The 22,493-nt window shown below is 37.7% G+C and overlaps 1 protein-coding gene across 1 annotated transcript in view; it reads right to left on the bottom strand.

Annotated features, from left to right (window-relative positions):
- The window catches only part of DNAH1 (dynein axonemal heavy chain 1), a 5,225,710-nt gene that overhangs the window by 2,097,348 nt on the left and 3,105,869 nt on the right, over nucleotides 1-22,493 (bottom strand). The window lies entirely within an intron of this gene.

Consider the following 22,493-nt stretch of genomic DNA (forward strand, 5'->3'; position numbering starts at 1 on the left):
GTACTATTATATGAACTGATCAAACAGCACATTGACTTTCCAAGAAACACCACAAAAGGATAAAATGGTGCTAAAATAAACTTATAACCAAGTAGAAAGCACCACAGTCGAGCTGGATATAGGCAACAGTTTATTCAGTTCCAATCACCGAACACAAAGTGAAAAGATCCACACTTAACGCTGTAAAAGTACAAGTAACGTTTTCGTCATCAACTTCATCAGATAAATTTCACAATCCCATAATTCCCTTTATATAGACACACTAATTGCAATTAAACCAAATAAATCAATTAATCAATTAATGTAAACAGGATGTCATTAAAAACTGTCCTTATATGGTCATGTCAGTGTTATTTTAAAATCCATTTTACTTTAAGTTGATAAAAATCACTTTCATATATTAAAAACACATCATATTCTTAAAATTGATTTTAAAAACTTTTTTAAAATTGTCATAAATAACTTACATTTAAATAAAATTTATTTAAACTATAAAATTCATTTAAAAATACAAAAGATATATACAGAATAAATTTATGTTGTCTTTGGCTCCCTCATGTGGCCCAAATCACACATAACATCACAAGTCAAATAAAACTTCATAATTTATGTTCTAAATGATAGCAGTTTTTTCTATAAATTTAAAGCTTGGCTGATCTCAATTTTAAAACTGGAGCTAGAGATATCATGTCATTAAGACCCGGAGGTCTATTAGCTTCTAGTGATAGCTGCCAGTATAGTTCCCTATATTCTACTAGTGTCTCCCACATACCTCCCCTGGGATCCACATGAAGTACTTCCAACACAAAAAATTGAAATACTGATGTTTTACATACCATGCTATGCTTGTAAAGTGCATTATTTTCACATTTATTTCTGATATCATACATATGTTCATATATTCTTTGTTTTAATTTTCTTTCACTTTTACCCACATAGTACGAATCGCACTCTTTACACATAGCTAGGTATATTATGCCTTTTGTATTACAGTTAACATAAATATCCAAACTTAATTTCTTTTTCCTTGCTTGTAAAAAAATGGAATCTCCAGTTTTTAAATATGAACAATAGTTACAACAACCACATTTATATAGACCTTTTCTAGTTCTTGTTGTTTTGTCATAGTTAATATTATGGGTGCCTTTGTCCAGCATGTTCTTAATAGTGTTCCCTCTACGATATATGTACGTTAATGGTTTTTCAAAAATATGTTTTAAATCTGATATCTTAGAAACATTATTCCATTCTCTATCCATAACCTTTCTTACTACGCTTGACTGTCCGTCATAATTCATTACAAATCCCATATTATAATCATTATTAGAATTATCTACTGGAGTGTCACCTGTTTCTATAAAAGGAGATGTTTTTCCTATAATAGGAGCAAATCTGCCCTTTCTTTCACTCAGTACTTCATTCAATAATACATCAAATAAATTACTAGGATATCCCCTGTTCATGAATAACTCCTTTAATTTAATACATTCATTTGTAAAAATTTCATCTATTGAAGTCATTCTACTCATCCGAACCAACTGGCCTTTCAACACTCCCTTCTTCTGATACAAAGGATGTGAACTAGTGAAGTGTAGATAAGAATTAGAGAATGTTTCTTTTCTGTGTATTTTAGATACAAAATTTCCATTACCTTTCTTAATATTGACATCTAAATATATTAGTTCCTGTGTGTCATATTTGTGGGTGAAATCCAAAAAATTAGTTGTTCCATTCAAATATTCAAACAAATATTCAACAAAATTCATAAAATTGTCTAGATTTCCTGTCCACAAAAAACATAAATCGTCGAGAAACCTTCCGTACAAGGTCCAATACTCACTAAAAGGAGAAGTCAGGAGAAAATTGTTCTCCCAATAGGCCATGATGATGTTAGCATAATAACTATTAGTTATATAAAGGGAATAACAGTTAGCTATATAAAGGGAATTATGGGATTGTGAAATTTATCTGATGAAGTTGATGACGAAAACGTTACTTGTACTTTTACAGCATTAAGTGTGGATCTTTTCACTTTGTGCTCGGTGTTTGGAACTGAATAAACTGTTGCCTATATCCAGCTCGACTGTGGTGCTTTCTACTTAGCACATTGACTTTCATCGATATCAGTATGATTATAATAGGGTGTTTACCAGTATTGATAAACAGATGGAAAAGCTTAGGACTTTCAAAATTAAAAAACTTGATCGTGATTTTGAAGAATACCGGAAGGGGACAGCATATCCAGAACCTCCCCTTTCACAACAGTGTAACTGGCATGGCGTAGATGAGCGTGGTTTCTTACTACATAATGAGGCCACAAACCGAGTAGCTTCAGAAGGGATTCGACAAAAGGGAGAGTACCAACGAGACGATTATGAGGGTAATGGCTTCAACTAACGGCAAGAGAGACCAAGAAGAAGCAAATGGCTCGGGAATAAATCTACGGAGGTCCCTAAAAGGAACAGTGATGAAGGGGGCCGATGGCAGGAAAATTTTCAAGAGGATCCATACCACGGCAACATGTTACCCCAACGGAACAATGGCAGGAGCGTGAGGAGACCGAACAACAACAAACACCGGGGATGCAAGAGATAAGGTTGAGCTCAAATGAGCTGTGTTTGTATCTATCAACCGAGAAACAAGATACTGTTGATGAAAGTAATATGGATTTTGGGGTCGACCAAACTGTCTATACCTTAGTCACGAACACAGAAGGTGACTTTAAAATATTTAATTATTCTGGCTTTTCTGTGAAACCTGAATTAGCTGAGTTGCTTGCTAGGGGCCTCACATTTGTGCCAACACAGAAAATGTATGTATGTAGGACCATTATTGATTTAAAAATGTACACTCGTAAGCTAAATCTCAGCTTACTTTTTGATGGTCCTTTTAGTATTCCAAGTGAATTTAGGGTGCCAAGCACATTTAATCCCCCTCCCCTGCATCCAGTTATAGAAGTATGTGAAAAAATAAGCGGACTGGATTTGAGGAATTTAGGACTATTTGGTAAGACCTCTGTAAAATCTAACATAACCCAGGATGAGTGGGATTTGTTAGAAGAGGTAAGAAATGGGGGTGTTCGAGTGATGAAAGCGGATAAGGGGGCAGCTTTGGTCTTTTTCAATGTATTTGATTATAACGACAGGATGAATATGATGTTGGTTACAGACACCTATAAGCAGGTGTCTTTGAACGAAGTCAATCAGGCTGATAGGTGTATTAAAATATACGTCAATGATTTATTCATTGAGAATCATATTGACCTAGCGACTTGTAACTATTTTACTATGTCAGCCCCAAAAATCCCGGTAATATTCGGGACACCCAAAATCCATAAAGATTTGGACAACCCCCCATTGCATCCTATTGTGAATGGGCGGAATTCTGTAACATACCCCATAGACAAATGTACAGATGGGATACTGAAGAAATATGCTGAAAAGGAACTATATGTTTATAAGGATTCCTGGACTTTTCTTGAAAGCATCAACAGGCTTGACTATCAAGCAGATTTCCAGTACGCTACCGTGGATGTGAAGGATCTATGCACGGTTATTATTCGCGAAGTGGGAATCAAATGCGTCAGCCTGTTGTTATCTAAGAGAGGAGCACTGTGATCTGAAATAGTCTTAATACAGGAATTATTGGACATTATTCTAATAATTACTTTTTATTCAATGGGGTCCATTACTTACAAACTAGTGGCATCGCTATGGGTTCACCAGTCGGAGCCAGTTTAACTAATCTGGTAATGGTGTATTGGGAGGACACATTTATCCATAGTGATGTTAACCCGTATAGGGGGCAGATATTTTCCTATACTAGACACCTGGATGACATATTTATAATATTCTAAGGAAATCAGGATGTGTTTGATGAATTTGTGAACTATTGCAATGATTCTACCTCTTTTCTTTCTTTCATGTATGCATTTACTAATGAGGTGATACCATTTTTGGATGTGGAACTGAGTAAGGATGGGGTTAAAGCATGTTATAAAGAAAAAATCCATCGTAAGGATACACACTCCAACTCACTACTACATTATACTAGTGCACATCCGAAACACCAAAAAAGAGCGGTGATAAAGGGCCAAATGGTCAGGTATGTGCACTTTTGAAACTGATTTTTTTAGCTGAGTGTGACTTATTATTGCAGATGTTTCAAAAGAGGGGGTACACTAATGGCTTGCTTTGTGAATTGGCTGATGAGGTTATCAATAAGATGGCCACAGGGCATTTCAAAGCAATTCTCATTTTTTTGGATGGGGATAATAATCAGAATAGGGGACAATGTCAAAATGTTGAAGAAAAGAGTAACGAAGTAGGTAATTACCCTCACTCCTTATTACCACCTTTTGCCCAAATTCCTGGCTTATTAAACATGTGCTAAGGAAGAACTGGGAAATAATAAACACAGATGAGAGGTTGGAAAAGTTAGAGTCTGGCCCACAGATAGTTTTTAGGAGAGCTAAAAACTTTAAGGGCCTACTTGAAATTAAGCCAGTTATTTCAACTAGGATGCCCAGAATGTACAAGTGTGAAGCTTGTGCATACTGCAAGTAAATGAGCATGGGCAATAAGTATAAAATAATGGGTGTTGATTATTCCAACAGGGCAAGACTGAATTGTAACTCTACTAGGGTAGTTTCTGTAGCCCAGTGCTAGTCTTGCAGTGGTTATTATATAGGTAAAACCAAGCATAAATTGAGAGAGAGGTTATATGAACACCGTTACAACATCCAAAATGGGAAGATCGAAAATGCCCTGGCTAAGCATGTGAGAGATAACCCAGGGCATTCCTTTTTGTTTAGAGCTATTAATCAAATTGAATATGATAGCGGGGGGTCCCTTAAGTGTAGAATTGGAGGTGCGGAAATTATATTGGCAGATAAGAACTAGGGCATACATAAAACCAGGTTTAAATGATGTGTGCTCTATAGCCAGTGTGCTACAGATGAAATGTTAACAAAGATGACTATTTGTTACTTTGCACTTACACCATTCTCCAACCCCCCTCCTTTTTATCCCCCTCTTATTTCTTATCATGTGGTGCTTTGTTTCCATTGACAATTCTCAAGCTTCAATGTATAAATGATTTATGAATTTCTACTTAGGTAGTCAAGCGAATATGTATTTAGGATGTATGCTTTAAGTGTCAACAAGTTTTTAAGGATACAAGTGGCATTTTATTTAATGCTAGAAATATATGTATATGCTTTTAAGAATTAATGGGTGAGTAGGCCATGTGACCTTTTAGGTGTGGTATTTAAACTAATTTGTTTTGCTTCATCTTTGTCTGATGAAGCTGAGTGGAATAAAACTTGACAAAATCGCTAACCTTTTTATACTTGAAATTCCAGTGTCTGCCTTTTTTTTGTTTTTTACTAGTTTGTTTTTGTCCATGAGACAATCTTACTAGGTGACATCAATATTGATTGGAATAAACTCTTCCCCACCTCCCTTAGCCTTAGTATAAACCTTTTTGGTTTGTCAACTTATTTCTACTTCCACCCACATCAATAAAAAGTCCAGCTGCATTCTTGATTGGATCTTAATTTCCAAACCTAATCAGTACCATAATCCCAGCACTTTATCAGACTCCTTAAGTGATCACCTCCCCATCTCAATACTAAGAGTACCTTCTCAAACCTCAAAAACCCACCTTTATAGAGACTGCCGCAACCTGACCAATTTCAACACAGAAACTTTCAACAACCTACTCTCACTTGTCAAATGGTCTCATTTGTTAAACCTTCCTAGCAATATTTTCCTAAACATACTAAACACCCTAGCACCCATCAGAAAAATTAGGATCAAATCTAATCCTGCACCTCTCTAAATATACCCTTTCCACTATGAAACTTAGTGACACTCCCTGGAAAAAATGGACAAAGTCAAAATCTTCTTCTCTCCTCCATAAATTCAAAGAACTAAGAAACCTTACTAAAAACTTATTATCCGAGACATGAAAAAATTCTGTCAAGAAGTTCAATCTACTCACACCTCAAACCCTAAAAAATTTGGTGCACCATAAACAATATTCTCCATCCAGGGAAACTTCTACCCCCAACCCTTTCTCCAATAAATCACCTCTTGAAACTGCCACCCTACTAAACAACTACTTCATAGACTCTATCTGCAAACTAATTCCTCTCGACAGCAATTGATCACAACTCCCCACCCCCTCCACCTCCTGCCTCATTCATCCTTCTCCCTGAAACCTGTTTCCATTGCTTATATAAAATCCATTTTGCAAAAACTTAAACCTTGCTCTCCTTCTTTTGACAATCCACCCCCCCCCCCAATTTCTCAAAGTTCCAGTCAATACTATACCATATCCTATCTCAATTTTTATCAACCGTTCTTTAAAGAATCCTCAGTCCCTGAAATTTGGAAATCCTTTTATACAATTCCACTTCACAAAGAAGGTAACTCTACTGGCCCTTCCACTTTCCGACTTATAGCCATCCTCTCCCCACTCTCAAAAATTCTAGAGAAATACATTCACAGACAATTTCTTAAATATCTACTCCAGGAAAATCTCCTCACTCCCTCTCCCACAGATTTAGGCCCCACCACAGCACGTCCACAGTCCCTTTATTCTTCACCCAGACTATAGCAGAGGCAAGAGATAACAATAAACTGACCTCTCCAAGGCATTCAACACCATCTCCCACCCTAAGCTTCTTAGGTAAACTAACTGAAGTCAACCTCTGTGCATCAGCTACTCACTGGTTCTCTAGTTATTTTAACAAAAGACAACAATTTGTTAGATGTCAGACCTCCTGCTCACCTTTTCTACCTATCCAAACAGGTGTACCCCATGGATCCATTCTAGGCCATCTTCTCTTTAATATTTTTATTAACAATCTCTGTTCCGCCTGCTACACCTCTTCTCTGATCCAGTATGCCAATGATTCTACTCTTATTACTCTCTCTGACAGCCTTACTGATCTTCACTCCCTCACCCAGACCTTTTTTAACACCACTGAACACTGGTTAATCAATAATCAACTCATTAGTAACCCAAAGAAAACTAATCTTCTTTTTCCTCAAAAATCAATGTCCAACCTTCAAACTTCCTTCAGTCTCAATTCCCTAGACAACACCATCATTCACTCTGACTCCCATACTAAGTTTCTAGGAATTACAATTGACGATCAGCTGAAATCTGACCATCATATCCAACAATCCCTCAAAAAGACCAGTCAAAAACTCAGTTTACTGTATTGAAACAAAAAAATTCTTATCCATCACTTCAAGGACTTCATTATATCATGACCACCTCCTGCCCTGCCTACTCTGTGCTTCCCCTATATTTACCTACCACCAAGCAAATATTTTAATCAAACTTGAACAAATTTACAACCAGATAGCCAGATTTGCCTGTAACTTCCCTTACAAATCTCATCACTGCCTTGCCCTTAACCAGTTGCAATGGCTTGAATTCCCTCAACTACTCCAACTTTCTCAGCTACTGATGACACATTCTCTACTTTACAAACCTGCTGACTGTCTCTCCCTATCCACCCTCCTATCAGAATACAAACCTTCATGATTCCTCTGTAGCACTGACCAACTGCTACTTGACATCTACAAGCCTAACAAAACAATAGCATCATCACTGCCCTCTCAAAGGCAAAAAATACAGCCTCCATGGGACCCGATAACATACCAGGCTGCATCCTACATGAACTCAGGCATGAACTTGCAGCACCATTAGGCACCCTATTCAACCAAAGCCTGAGTATCGGCGTTGCCTGAGCTGAGTGTAGGACAGCCACTGTCATCCGTTTACACAAAGGTGGAGTGTCCAACTATCCAGGAAATTATAGACCCATCAGCCTACCTAGCCTGATCTGTAAGGCCATTGAATGGATTATCATGGACCTCATTAACAAGGACATTGGCAACTTCCAAACACTCAACCCCACACAGTTTTGCTTTCTCAAGGGGAGGTCATGTCAGTTAAATCTGGTCAGCTTCTTTGAGACAGTCACCAAAGCCATGTATGAGGGGAAGATGGTGCAAACCGCCTACCTTGACCTGGCCAAAGCCTTCAACACTATTCCCCACTCGGGCATAGTAGATAAACTCTCTCAACTAGGCATCAATCCACGTTATCAGATGGGTAGCAAACTGGTTCAAATTGGGAAAGCCACCTCAAGCAGTAGATCCGTAACGAGCAGCATACCCAGGTATTAGTCTTGCGGCCTCTGTTATTCGTGATATACTTCTCTGAGGTGCAGCCCAAAACCATTGGGCTATAGCTGACCAAGTTTGCAGATGACTGCAAGCTGGGTGCAGTCATCAATTCCCCAAGTGATGTAGACGTCTTCCAAGGGGGTCTCACCCAAACAAATGACTGGTGCCAGAAACATGGCCTCAGGCTGAATGTCAAAAAATGCATCATCATCCCCTTTGCGGAGAGTGATGTCCCAACATATCACATTAATAACAACGTCCTAAATACACAATCAGTAGTGAAGGATTTGGACAACCAGGTCGATAGCAACCTGACTTTTGACCATCACGTTGCTTCCGTTCTATGGAATGCTTTCTACATGGCCCACCACATAAGTAAGGGTATCTCATCCAGGGACAAAGAGGTCATAAGATCCCTGTATTCTTCCGTTATAAGGCCAATTATTGAGTACAATGCCCCCTTTGGCATGTACCTCACAAAGCACATGCAGCAGCTGCAGAAACCGCAGAGGTTCCTCACCAGGAGAATCCAGGGCCTGAAACACCTACCCTACAAAGATAGGCTAAAAGCCCTGTCCCTACTAAGTTTCATACAGACTCCTCAGAGGTGACCTCTGTCTGGCATACAAAGCAATCTCAGACAACGCCTTGATGGGACTGCTGCATATCGCAAGTCAAGCTCCACTCGAGTAACACGTACGCGTAACTTCAACCTGGTCTGTGATATCAATAGTACTTGTTGGTGAGACAGATTTGTGACCCAGAGACTCCCCCATCTGTGGAACAGACTCCCGCTCCATGTCAAGCAGAGTACCTCATTATCCCTTTTTAAGCGCAACCTGGATAACTGGATGGGAAACAGAAAATACAGTCCTGGGATTCCACCTGTGTCCCTGCTGGACAGGAGCTCTGGGTGCTGACTTGTCTAAACTTGGGCTAAACTCTTGGTTAGGCTTATAATGGCCTCAGGGCCAATAGCCTATTAGCCTAGTAACCTCCTATGATCCTATGATAGCCTACTTTCAGTAGAGGTACAGAGAGGAATGTTCCAGCATATATTATTTTAAGGTCTGACAAACAGCACAAATCTTTGAAAATTTCATATAAAAATGCAATAATGCAATATATCTGTATTTGCGTGTGTGTGTGTGTGTGTGTGTGTGTGTGTCTACACAATATATATAAATATATATATATATATATATATATATATATATATATATATATTTACTTATTTATATATGGATCTACTTCAGTAGATCGAACTTTTACAAATTCGAACCACAAATGGCCGAGACCATATGTTCGAACTTGTAAAAGTTCAAACACTGAAGAAAAAACAAAAACAAATAACAAATGCGGGGGGCTTCACCCCCCCCCACACCCCCTACTTAAATATACCAACTCCGAGATCGCACTATATTGTGGAAAAGGGAAATCTTCCCATTCCACACTGTACGGAGATCTCCATTCAGTCCAATCGAACTTTTATAAGTTCGAACATATGGTCTCGGCCATATGAGGTTCGAACTTGTAAAATATAGATATATATATATATATATATATATATATATATATATATATATATATATATATATATATATATATAGATAGATATATATATACCAGGAAGAAAAAGGGAGCAATGCTGCATACAAGAGAAGCAGGAAAAGAAACTGACAGAAAAGAAGAGAATCTCAAAAAAAGGGCAAATATTCCTACTCTAAGGCTATCTAATCTAATATTTTAAACACAACAGTCTAGAGGAGGTACAGAAAAATAGTTAAAATTAGCAAGATAAGCCAAAGCTACTTATCCCAATAGAAGAAGCTTCAGTGATCATGTCTGGATGCAAGTAGAAATGAGATCTGGAGAGAATCACTAAGGCCAGTGTTTTATGGGTAAAGGAGGCAGAACTACAGGGCTGAAGAATTTGAGATGTTGACCTCAGATCAGGATTAGATCCAATAACCCACAGGTTGAGAAGGACAGAAAACAGAACATCGGATCTGAGCTTTCATAGTTGTTTTGAACTGGGTGATTCTTGGGAACTTCCAAATTTCACTGATGAGGCTGTTAGCCATTTACCTACATTCACAGAAAACAGTGTGTGTCTATGTTGGTTCTTTCTTCTTTATAGTCTACAAGCTGATGTGATTCAAACGTTGAGTAGCAAATTGTAATAATGACTGGATTGTTTTTTTATATCTATAAATAATATTAAATAAAAGAGAATTGAAATAAATATATAATAATGACTGCATGGTTGGACAGCTACACTTACAGTATAGGATATTTTGAGCTATTTTTAGTAGGGTAGAAGCAATGAAATGTTCTAGTTCATCACATAGCATTTTTTTCTCTTTTTTTCTCAATCTGAGATGATGGTGGCATAAGCTTTTTGTATTACTGTAGGGTTACTCAAATGTTGATAGAGGAAAACTATAAAGATTACTGAAAATGGCTATGGCATAAGGCATCCGGCATTTACCTACGGATAGATGAAGACTGAATCCTCGAGCCTCATTTGCTAGAAATTCAATCCACCAAAGATCAGAGCTCCTTGATAGGAAATCGCTGTCAGTGAGTTGTGCTGACAGTAATTTCATTTTTGTGGAAATTTCCCCTTCTTCAAGTTGGTGCGACCATGGATTTGGTATACACAAATTTGGAGTGTGTGAGAGGGTCCTGCCACCCAAATTGGGGTTGCAGGGGGTTTGCCCCTGCAAAACACAACAAAGTGTTTTTTTGGTAATTTTCTTTTCATTTAGTTTGAGGATTCCAATCCTAGGTTGGTTAATTTTCATCAACTCATAGTAGAAGCAAAGTCTGGACATGTGGTAGGAGTAGGCTGTAATTACATATGCAGGATTTGTTAGCAATTGCCTGAGACAACTGTCTAAGGCTAGATAAAGGCAAAACTATCAGAAAGACCCAAGCAAACTCAGACTGTTGTAATGGTCATTAATGGGAGCCTATTTTTTCTGTAAGACCTTTTTACTTTTTTCATTATTGGCAACTTTTGAGGTTTTCTTGTGTGACCCTTTAATACTGCTCATTATTGGGAAATTTTGCAGTCACCCTAATATTATGGAAATAATGCTTTGTTTAAAGCTCAGTGTTTTTGGCTAACAGTGAAGCTATACACTTATGGTGTACTGATGAGGCCATAAAAGGGCAAACATGTCATGTTTACAGCTGGTGGAGTTTGCTTTACTGGCTTGACTGCATTAATAAAGACTTATAAAAAGTAAAAGTCAGGGGCATTCAGAAGTAATTTAGCTGAAATACTTGTATGTTTTCCATAAACCTCCTTCCCTGGCTTGCCTAGGCCTTTTTTATGTTTTTGCCTAAGATGTTTTGGTGTGGAACACTTTTACTTGTTTTAGTCCATACAATTGTCTGCATTTTTTTTTATTTTTTGGATTACTTTATTAATGAGAAAATCATTTTGGAGAACCTGGTCAAAGAAAAAATACTAAGGTCTAATCTTATTTACAGTTTCAGTCATGTATGGGAAGATGATTTTATATAGACCACTTTTTGTGTGTTAGGGTCTAAGGAGTAGCCAGAGAAAGAAAGTCTTTACTTTTATTTGGGTTTAGAAGATGACCAGAGCAAAATAATTGATCTTTCGACTTTAGAAAAGGACTTTGTAGATGGCAGATATTTTCTAATGATATACTGAGTCATCTGCACACTGCAAAAGGTGGGCTGGAAGCAAAAGTCAGTCTTGCTATTGACAAGTACTGCAAGCAGAAAAAAAAGAGGCTTGTGGGACTCCAATATAAATGGACAGAGTAAAAGACAGCACATTTTTCCGTCATATAGACAGGATGAGATCAGAGAAATAGCTTTGAAAGCACTCTGGCACTCATCAGCTTCTGCATCAGTACTCATGTAAGAGAATAACATATGGTGACATATGGTATTGAATGCCTTAGAGAGATCTAGAAAGATAACACCTAGTACCTTTCTCCAATTGAGATTGATTTGGACATATTTAGTGAAGGTCAGCAGAGGAGTCTCTCATTCTGTGTCTTGGGCAAAAGCCAAGGTGGATGCTTTTATTTGCTAGATGAGTTATTATCTTTTTATGGGTATAATCCTTTAGCATTGTTATAGTGGCAGGGGAAAGCTACTGGTCAGAAATTAAATAATTCTCAAGAAGTTCCTCACTTGTGCACTGGAACAACAATTGAGGATTTTCAGAGTTTAGATATATATACCTTAGTGGTGGAGCAATTTATCAAGACGTACCTAGGAAAAAGAATAGTTTTAGCAGACCAAATGGGGTAATAAGCAAACACGCTGTTAACAGCTAATTATGCAAATTTGAGTTTAGAGACTAGTTGTGATACTACAGAGGTTGGAAATCGACTGAGAAATAAAAGCGTGAGGGTACCAAAACAGAAAGATGAGGATGCATGGGGTAATATCTGGTAAGCAGTGGAAAGTGGGGATCACTCCAGTGGTTCTACTCAACAGAGGCACTAGGAGCTAAGGTTGAGTGGCACGATGCCAGGGTAATCCCATGGGCTAGGCTTGTAAAGGCTCCAGGGCCATTAGCCTAGTACACACCTATGAACCTAATGGTGCTTATTAAGTCTGTTTGTTATAAGTCATGTAGATAGTTATGGAAATAGGATGGATGTGATTTTTTTTCTGGGACTAAATAACTAAAATATATTTCAACACAAAGTTTAAGAACTGTTTTTGTGCTCAACTTGCTTGTTAAGAAAGGAATTATTGCTGTTATTATTATTATTATTATTATTATATAACATAATATGTTTTACTTTGTTTCTTAGCTCACTACATTGGAGGCATGACAGACTGGACTTGAGGTGTTAAACAGAATATAGTTCTGACTTTTGTTCTTTTTTGACATCTCATAGGGCTTGGGAAGGAATGATTAAAGTAATTACTTCATTGAGGCTAAGAGAGGTGGGGTGGGGGGCAGTTAAATAACTTTAACCTTGATATAAAACCAGAAAGATTGAAAGGTTTGGAGTTCCTGGCACAGATGACACACTGTAATTTTTTTCATTTTTATATGGCAGGGATAGCGACCTGTCAATGTGAACATTGGCCCTAAATAATTGTTACTGTTGAAGTGACATCTTGATCCCATATGCAAAAATGGGAAAACGGCTTCTGAATGGATTGACAGATGGAGGGATGAGCATATACACTAAATAAATTCAGTGATTACTTAAGCAGTCCAGCTTAATACCTGCCACAGTGATATTATCAGAGTTAGTTGATACTATTCCCTTAAAGATTTCTTAGTAGTTTTCTTAGTTACCTTGTCAGCCAAAGAAGTAATTCTTTTTTTTTTTTTTTTTCTTCAAAGAAGTAATTCTGATGAGTTGCACTATGCAATACATATTTAGGGTAGAGTTTGACTATACATTACTAATAATCTACCACTGAATTTTGGAATTTCCAAGTATGATTTTTTTTAACCAACCAGTATTACTTATTGTTGACAGCATTTGGGATACATTAGGAAAGGTGTGTGTGCATGCATCTTAATGTTATATATTTTAAATTACTAATTTTAACTGGGAGAAGAAACACATCCATAACACAGGTGCCAAGGAAATGAATGGGGATCATAATAATACAGGTAATGGTGTTTGCAGGGATTATAAATGCTCCATTATAACTTCTGTGACTACAATGCAAACTATTCCACCTGGCATGAATTTACAAACAAATAAGGCATACTGCTTCCTCTTCCACAGCTGCTGTGTTAGGGGATTACTGATCAAGACAGCGATAAAAGGAGGATAATTTACTAAATAAGCTACATGCATCACTATTACTGATTCTGAGCTCTAGACAGGCGCTGCAGAAAATTACTTTGGACATTGGTCATAAGGATTAAGAAGCATGTCCCTGCAAATTAGTAGAGACCTGTAGAATTGCTTATTAATAAATCCTCATTTGCACAGTTTTAAACACCTTTATTAAATCATCACTTAAGTCATATTCACACATACATTAAAAAGAGAAACCATATTAACATTTTTCTACTTGCACACATTATACATTACATGTATTCTTTCTTTATAACTGCACAACACAGTGGTACAGCGATGAGCATTGTAACCTCACAGCAAGAGGTTCTCCGGTTCGATTCTTGTCTGTGTCTTCTGTGCAGAGTCTGCATGACCTCCCTGCATTTGCTTGGGTTTCCTTCTGGTGCTTTGGTTTCTGCCCACATTCCAAAGACATGCGTCTGGAGCAGTTCTCCCTGGGACTCCTCTGAGAATGGGCTCTGTCTCAGCTGGACTTTCCTGGTAAGCAAATGTTAAATAAATAAACTGTCTCTCAGTGGTGGGGTTGGCATAGTGGTTAAGGTCTTTACTCGAGAGGTACAAGGTATAGGGTTTGATTCTCATTGCTGGTTATTGGCTAGGCTTGTAATAGTCTGCATATTGATAGTCTAGTATTTGACTATTACATTAACTGTCCAATTCCTGCCTTCCCTTAACTCATTAAAACCTATGTGGTATAGAATGTCACACCTTTAGCAGCCTAGCACATCTTGCACTCCAGAGCATTTTCTGAAAAATAAACTTAAAAAGCATATGATAAACAAATGTATTTTGTGAATAACAAATACAATTAAGGCAGTACAAATAACAATGTTATCAGTAAGAAGCTTTCTTTAAAGTGATAATAGTGCAGTCATAGCTTTTTTCATAAATGTTATATTATAATGCACACAAACCCAAAATTATATTTTTGCTACACTTTCATAAATAAATTGTCATATTTTGGAAACTGTGCAACCTAGATATGTATTGTTAGAATATTTTTGTTAACCAGACACAATCTTTCACATGATAACAAAAAATTCCTCTCCGAGTGTATGCTTATTAAAATATTTACAGATGTCTGAAAACGTTTAATTTTATAATTATCAATATAAATAATGCTGAATATCTCTCAAAATGTGCAGCTTACAGTAAAACTACCCAAGCTAGTTTTCTTCAACAACATCTAAGGTTTCACCTGATGCCACGAAACAGTTTGTAAGTCACTTGTTTTTGGACATAAGTACATGTGTAAAATTTACACTGTAAATATTGTTTATTTTCATATTTACTAACAAATAAATATTAATGTCTCAGGTATATTGTGATATAAATGGACATTGACAATGAAGTTTCCTATTTCCCACCATGGCATATCACACCATATCCCTCAATAACATGTAGGGCTCATCATTATGACAATATGAAAAATAAGTGACAAACAGTGATTAATTTCTTTACAGCAAGGATATCACAGACTACCAATATTAGTGTCATTGTGTTAATAGCTCCTTGTCCTTTCTAATACTGTCTATTATTAGCTGGTAAGTCACTTAGTTAAAGAATCCAGACCCAAAAATGGACTGGACGCCTTAAGGAGCCATGGGTGTGAAGTGGAAGCATACAAAAAGGCATTATAGGCCTGAATAAGATAAATATCACTCCTCCTCCTGAACATTACTTTGCATGTATAGTTCCCACAAATTCCATTTATTTCTTTGTAATTTGTTTTTTCTGTTTTCTTAAGATCCCTCTTCCATTTTTATCTATTTTAAAATATTCAGTACATCAAATACAGGTGGGTTAGATTTTGATTTCCATTTTCCAGTAATTGCTTTTTGGCAGCCAATAGAATTAAACTTAACAAGAATTTAATATATCTAGGTAATTCAGATCCTGTGCCCCAGCTTAAAAGAATCATTTTCTTAGTTACAGCCATTTGCTCCAACAATATTTCTGACAGGGTACTCTGTAGGGAACATTTAAAATCTACCAACTCATTAAACTCACAAAAAATTGTTCCCAGTAACCTCTTTCTTCCACATCACATTTCCAACATTTGCTGTGTACCTGAGGAAAAATTCTTTGAAGTCTGCACTGGGTATAAAAATACGTATGCAAACACTTCCAAGCTAAAACCATAAACCTTCTGGACTTTGTTGCATACTTGGGAGCCATACATATGTCCTTCCATTGTTCCCTTATAATTTGCTTTTCCAGTCCATCTTCCCAATCTTTTCTAACCTCCTCTGATAGATTCTTACAGTTATCATGCAATGTTGACTAAAAACTCTAACACAGCAAGTGTTTCACTTAGGATTCCCTTATCTCCTTCTCTTTGTCTGTACTCTGCTATCAATCCATGGTACGGAAGGCAGCCTATAATCTGAAGTACAAACAACTTCTTGGCCTCATCCCACTCTATTACCACTCCCTCTCTAGTTATTTGCACCCAATACATTGGTTTCTTTGCCAGGTTTCTCCAGTAAACTCCAGATCCCTCCTGCCTATTTTCTGTACCCCTATTTGCAGTCATTCCCATTGGCAAAATCTCCTTTCTCCATTCCTGTGTTGACTTAGTTCTTATAATACTTTCTGCAACTTTATGGATTTATTATTCTGTATGGTTATTATTCTCCTTGAGAATCTGTAGCTAAAACCCCACTCTCTCTTTATTTCTTGAACCTCCCCATTCATTATCCATTTCTAGTTTGAATTATAACCTTCTGCTTGTGTTATGTATATCAACCATGCATAACTAAAAGGGTCTATATTAGATAAACAAAAGTTTACCTTAGCGAACACTCTAATAATCAAAAATCCCAGACATCGAACTCGCTATTGTGGTGGGCTGCACCCTCCACACACCCCACTAACTATACATACCAACAACAGTTATCCCACTCCACAAAGGGGGAGCCACCACTGATCTCAGGAACTATCGACCTATTAGCCTGATGAGCCTGATATGCAAGGCCATGAAACATATCATCATGGAACTCATAAACAAAGACATTGGTAACCTCCAAACTCTGGATCCCACCCAGCTCGAGTTTGTGAAAGGCAGATCATGCCTCCTGAACCTGATCGACTTCTTTGAGGCAGTCACCAAAGCCGTGGATGAGGGCAACATGGTTCACACAGCCTATCTTGACCTCGCCAAGGCTTTCAACACTATCCCCTATTCTGGAATTATAGCTAAACTCACTAAACTAGGTATAAATCCCTATGTCACAAGATGGGTTGCCAACTGGCCCACTGACAGAACCCACACTGTAAAAGTTGCAGACTCCAAATCTGACCTCAAAGCAGTGACAAGTGGAGTACCACAGGATTCCATCCTGGGACCTCTCCTGTTTGGTATCTACTTCTCTGAAGTACAGGCTAACACAGAAGGCCTCTGGCTAATGAAGTTCGCAGATGACTGCAAACTAGGAGACATAGTCAAGTCCCCAAATGATGTGGACATCCTACAGAAGGGCCTCACTGCGACAGATGCCTGGTGTTAGAGCCATGTCCTCAAGCTCAATGCCAAAAAGTGCAGTGTCATCCCCTTTGGTAAAAACTCTGTACCCATCAACTACCACAAAGGCAGCAATCTACTTAACACCAAATGCGTGATAAGAGACCTTGGGACCCAGGTGGACAGTAGTCTCTCCTTTGATAATCACATCGCCATAGTAGTCAGGAAGTCCTTCTAAGTGGCACACCTCATCATAAAAGGGTTCTCATCCAGGAAAAAAGAGGTCATTGTTCCCCTCTACTCATCACTCATTAGACCCATTATAGAGTACAATGCCCCTTTTGCAATGTACCTCACAAGACATCTGCAGCAGCTGGAAAGACCACAGAAGTACCTCACAAAGAGGATTACTGTCCTCAAACAAATGCCCTAAACTTGACCGCCTAAAAAAACTCAAGCTTTACTTCGTAGCATATCGCCTACTCCGAGGTGATCTCTGCCTAACATATAAAGCTATGTCAAACCCAGAGCTGTTGGACATGCTACACCTAAAGAAAGCCCAATCCCTCCGGGCTACATGCTCTAGGGACTTAAACCTTGTCACCACAATAAACAGGACATGCTGGAGGGATAGATTCCTGTCCCAGAGACTTCCTATACTCTGGAACAAGCTACTCATCTATGTCAAGCAAAGTTCTTCATTTGCACTCTTCATGAAAAATCTTGATGAGTGGGTGGGAAATAGGAAATACACCCCGGGGATCACTTCTGTGTCTCTGCTGGACAGTGGCACAGGAAAATAACTTTCCTGGGTGGTGTAAGCTATGGAACCTTGCTGGCTAGGCTTACGTAGGCCCTTGGGTGATAGCCTAGTACCTACCTATGAACCAACTCCAAGATCACACTACATTGAAGAAAGGGCAAATATTTCGATCTTCACTGTACCACAATCTCACAAAAAGCATATAGAGGTCTGGGATTTTTGATTATTAGAGTGTTTGCTAAGGTAAATTTGTAATCTCGGACATCGAACTCGCTATTGTGGTGGGCTACACCCTCCACACCCCCCACTAAATATATATATACCAACTCCAAGATTACACTACAGTGAAGAAAGGGCAAATATTCCAATCTTCACTGTACCACAATCTCACAAAAAGCATATCGAGGTCTGAGATTTTCAATTAATAGAGCGTTTGCTAAGGTAAACTTTTGTTTATCTAATATAGACCCGCTCTAAAATATCCCTTCAAATCAAGTAATCCAAAACCATCTTGGTCTGTTGAGGGGATCAACTTATCCCACTTAACTCTTGCACTCTTTCCTTGCCAGATAAATGTTTTCAACTCTTTCTTAAATATTGTCCACAACTTCTCGTCTGATGATAAAAATATGCCTGCCCTGTACAGGCATAAAAACATTTTCACTGACTGTATTTCACTATCCATATCAATAAACAAAAAGAACTTCCAGTTTCTCAATTTTTGTATTACATTTTGTTTACTCTTTTCCAACATATCTTTAGCTGTCACAACAGAAGCCATTTTTTATCCATTATCCTAAATACTTCATCTTATCATGTCCCCATAAATATGGGTATTGTTGAACCAATTTCTTTGTGGTACATAATTTACAGCTATAGCCTTTGTTTTATCTTCATTAATTCTATATCTCAAAAAGACTTGAAAACTGTATCAAAATGTTCCATAACACTGAGATGTCTGGATTTATCAAGTACAAAATAATATCATCTGAAAATAAAACCAACATTTCTGAAGTATAGGCCAACACTAAGGGACTCTGGCTAACAAAGTTCGCAGATGACTGCAAACTGGGAGCCATTACTGAATCCCCAAATTATGTGGATATTCTACAAAAGGGGCTTACACAAACATGCTTGGTGCCAGAGCCATGGGCTCAAGCATAATACCAAGAAATGTATAGTTATGCCCTTTGGGAAAAAACATGTACCCATGAATTACCACATAGGTGGAAGTACACTAAATACTGAAAGTGTGATGAGAGACTTAGGGACACAGGTGGACAGTGGTCTCACCTTCGATAACCACATCGCCACAACAGTCAGGAAATCCTTCTATGTTGCACACCTCATGATTAAGGGCTTTTCTTTTCATCTGGAAAAAAGGAGGTCATTGTCCCACTGTACTCATTCCTCATTAGACCCATTATAAAGTACAACGCCACATTTGGTATGTACTTCACAAGACATCTACAACAGCTGGAAAGGCCGCAGAAATACCTCACTAAAAGAATCACAGGCCTAAATTAGATGCCCTATACTGACCGTCTAAAAAACTCCAGCTATACTCTGTGGTATATTGTTTACTCAGAGGCGATCTCTGCTTAACATACAAGGCCATGTCAAACCCTGAGCTGTTGGACATGCTTCACTTAAAGAAATTCCAATCCCTCAGAGCCACACGCTCCTGGGATCTAAACCTTGTCATCACAATGAACAAAACATGCTGGAGGGATAGGCTCCTGACCCAGAGACTCTCCATACTCTGGAATAGACTGCCCATACATGTCAAGTAGACCACCTCCTTGGCCCTCTTCAAAAGGAACCTTGATGACTGGATGGGAGATAGGAAATTCACCCAGGGGATCACATCAGTCACCCTGTTAGACAGGGGTCCAGGGAAGTAAATATTGTGGGAAGAAATATCCAGGGAATTGTTATGGCTAGGCTTGTATAGGCCCTAGGGCTGATAGCCTAGTACTAACCTATGAACCTATGAACCATAGCATACCAATTACATCCATGAATTTCTGAGTCCCTTATTTTTTATTTATTTTTGGCCAATAGCTTTAAATGTAATGCAAATAACCATGGGGAAATAGGACACTCTTACCTGGTTCCTCTGTTAAAACACAACTTATCAGAGAGGAACTCTCTCTCTCTTTAATTCTTGCACCCAGTTCTTCATATATCCTCATAATTAATCTTAGAATTGTATCGGGTAATACAAATGCTTCTCTTGCTCCACTCAAAATCCCAGCATATTCTGTTGAATGCTTTATTTGCATCAAGACCCACCAACAACAGTGGTATTTTCTTACATTTTGCTTCCCTCTGGATTATCATTGTTCTAATGTTGTCAAATGTCTGCCCCTCCTGCACAATATCATACTTATCCATATCTATTAATTCAACACATTTGTCATTCTTTTAGCTAGTATAAACATGGATCAATATGAAGCTAAAAATACAGCCACCACAGCTTTCTTCCACGATGTGATGCTGATGCCTTCCCTTCTTCTAAAATACTATTAAATTCTTCTAGCTTTATATCACTTCCTTCTCTCCTAGCTCTCAAACTTCCACAGAAATACCATCTGTTCCTGCATACTTCTACACAGATCAGAGTTTCCAGACATCCCTATTTGAGTGGGACTATCCTGAGATCAGCAACCCAGTCCTGAGTCCTGCACTGCCTGTTAAAATCCCAGAGAAACAGGCTCTGCTTTGTGATTTTTGATATGGAGGCATATGGGCCAATCATAAATTGCAAAGTGGTGCCACTTCTGTTCAACATGGAACAGCAGGCAGTTTGACTATACATCACCATTTTTATTTCACCTCTGTCAGTCTTAACAATTAGCTGTTGAGTCTCATCTTCCTCTGCTTTTGGCATAATTAAGGCTTCCATAAATATTTGCATTTGCGCTCTTTCTTGGTTTCCACATTCCTCTGATTTTACAACTTTTCATAAATTTTCTGAAATATCTGTACTAGCTCTGTAGGATCTTTGGTTATTTTCCTTGTCATAGGCTTCCTAAGTTTATCCACAAGCCTTTTTGTTTTCTGTTGCCTTAGTTGTGCTACAGTTTTTGTGCTTTGGAGTTGCTATAAAAAAATAGTTGCTTAATAGCAATCTCTGTCTGCACAACTTTAGCAGCTGTGTCTTGTCGTCTGGAGCATGTATCTGGAACAGGATGTTTTCTAATTTTTGACTGTAGAACTCAAAAAAATTGAGACTAATCAGTTTGTTCAGTGCTTTATTCTTAGAATCTTGTCTTTGCACTTTTAATCAGAATGATTTTTTCTAATTTGTGATGGTAGAATTCTAAGCAAAAGGTACGCTGGATGACCTTAGTTGCTAAATGAATATGAAACTTGATTTGCATAGACTTAGCCATTTTTCTGTCTTGTCTATTTTTTGACATACTGTGCCTGTAGCAGTGTAGTGCGCGAGCTTTTCCCCATGACTGCCCAGCCCTATTATCTGCATTTATTGACTTGGACTGAATCTGTGTTAATAGTCAGTACTAATTCTATCCATTTCATAAGCTGTTTCAGCATTATTTTTACTGATAGCTATATGTTGTAGTACTTTGTTCTTTTTTTTCCTCCAGTACTAACTTACACTATATTTTATAAGCTTTTTATTACAGTGATATTATTGTCTTTGAATTTACTGATATCTTTTCATCCCTCGTCATTTATTATTGCAAAATCTCATTGTTTGCTCTTGTTGTAACATGCAACATGGGCTGAGTCTGAAAGTGGTAATCCCTGAAAACTGTTCTATTACAGTAAATAAATATAAATAAAGAAATGAATAAATAGCAGTGAATCACAATATGCTGAAGGATTAGTTAAAAATCCATGCATCAACTTAATGTCATCACAATGAAATTAAATCCAACTGTTTAGTAAGGGGTTTTATCCAGAACATGAAGGACTTAATCAAAATAAAATTTTCCAAAAACTGAACATTTAATTTCAATTTTCTTTACAATTTAGAAAAAGAGGAGAATGATTTCCTAAAGTTAGTCACTGCAAAGATTATAAACCCAACACAGAAGGAGGGTTGGCTATCCTGAATTCATTTGATTGTAGCACAAAAATGTTAGAACATCTTTGTAAAGAAACATTTTACATCTCAACATCATTAAATAAAATGAATATTGTGAATAGGAGGATTTATGTAGTATTAAATGAGTTATTAACTGATGGACTTGTGAAGCAAT

Source organism: Protopterus annectens, chromosome 7.part0, assembly GCF_019279795.1.
Source record: "Protopterus annectens isolate FY-2018-M chromosome 7.part0, PAN1.0, whole genome shotgun sequence".
NCBI lineage: Eukaryota > Metazoa > Chordata > Ceratodontiformes > Protopteridae > Protopterus > Protopterus annectens.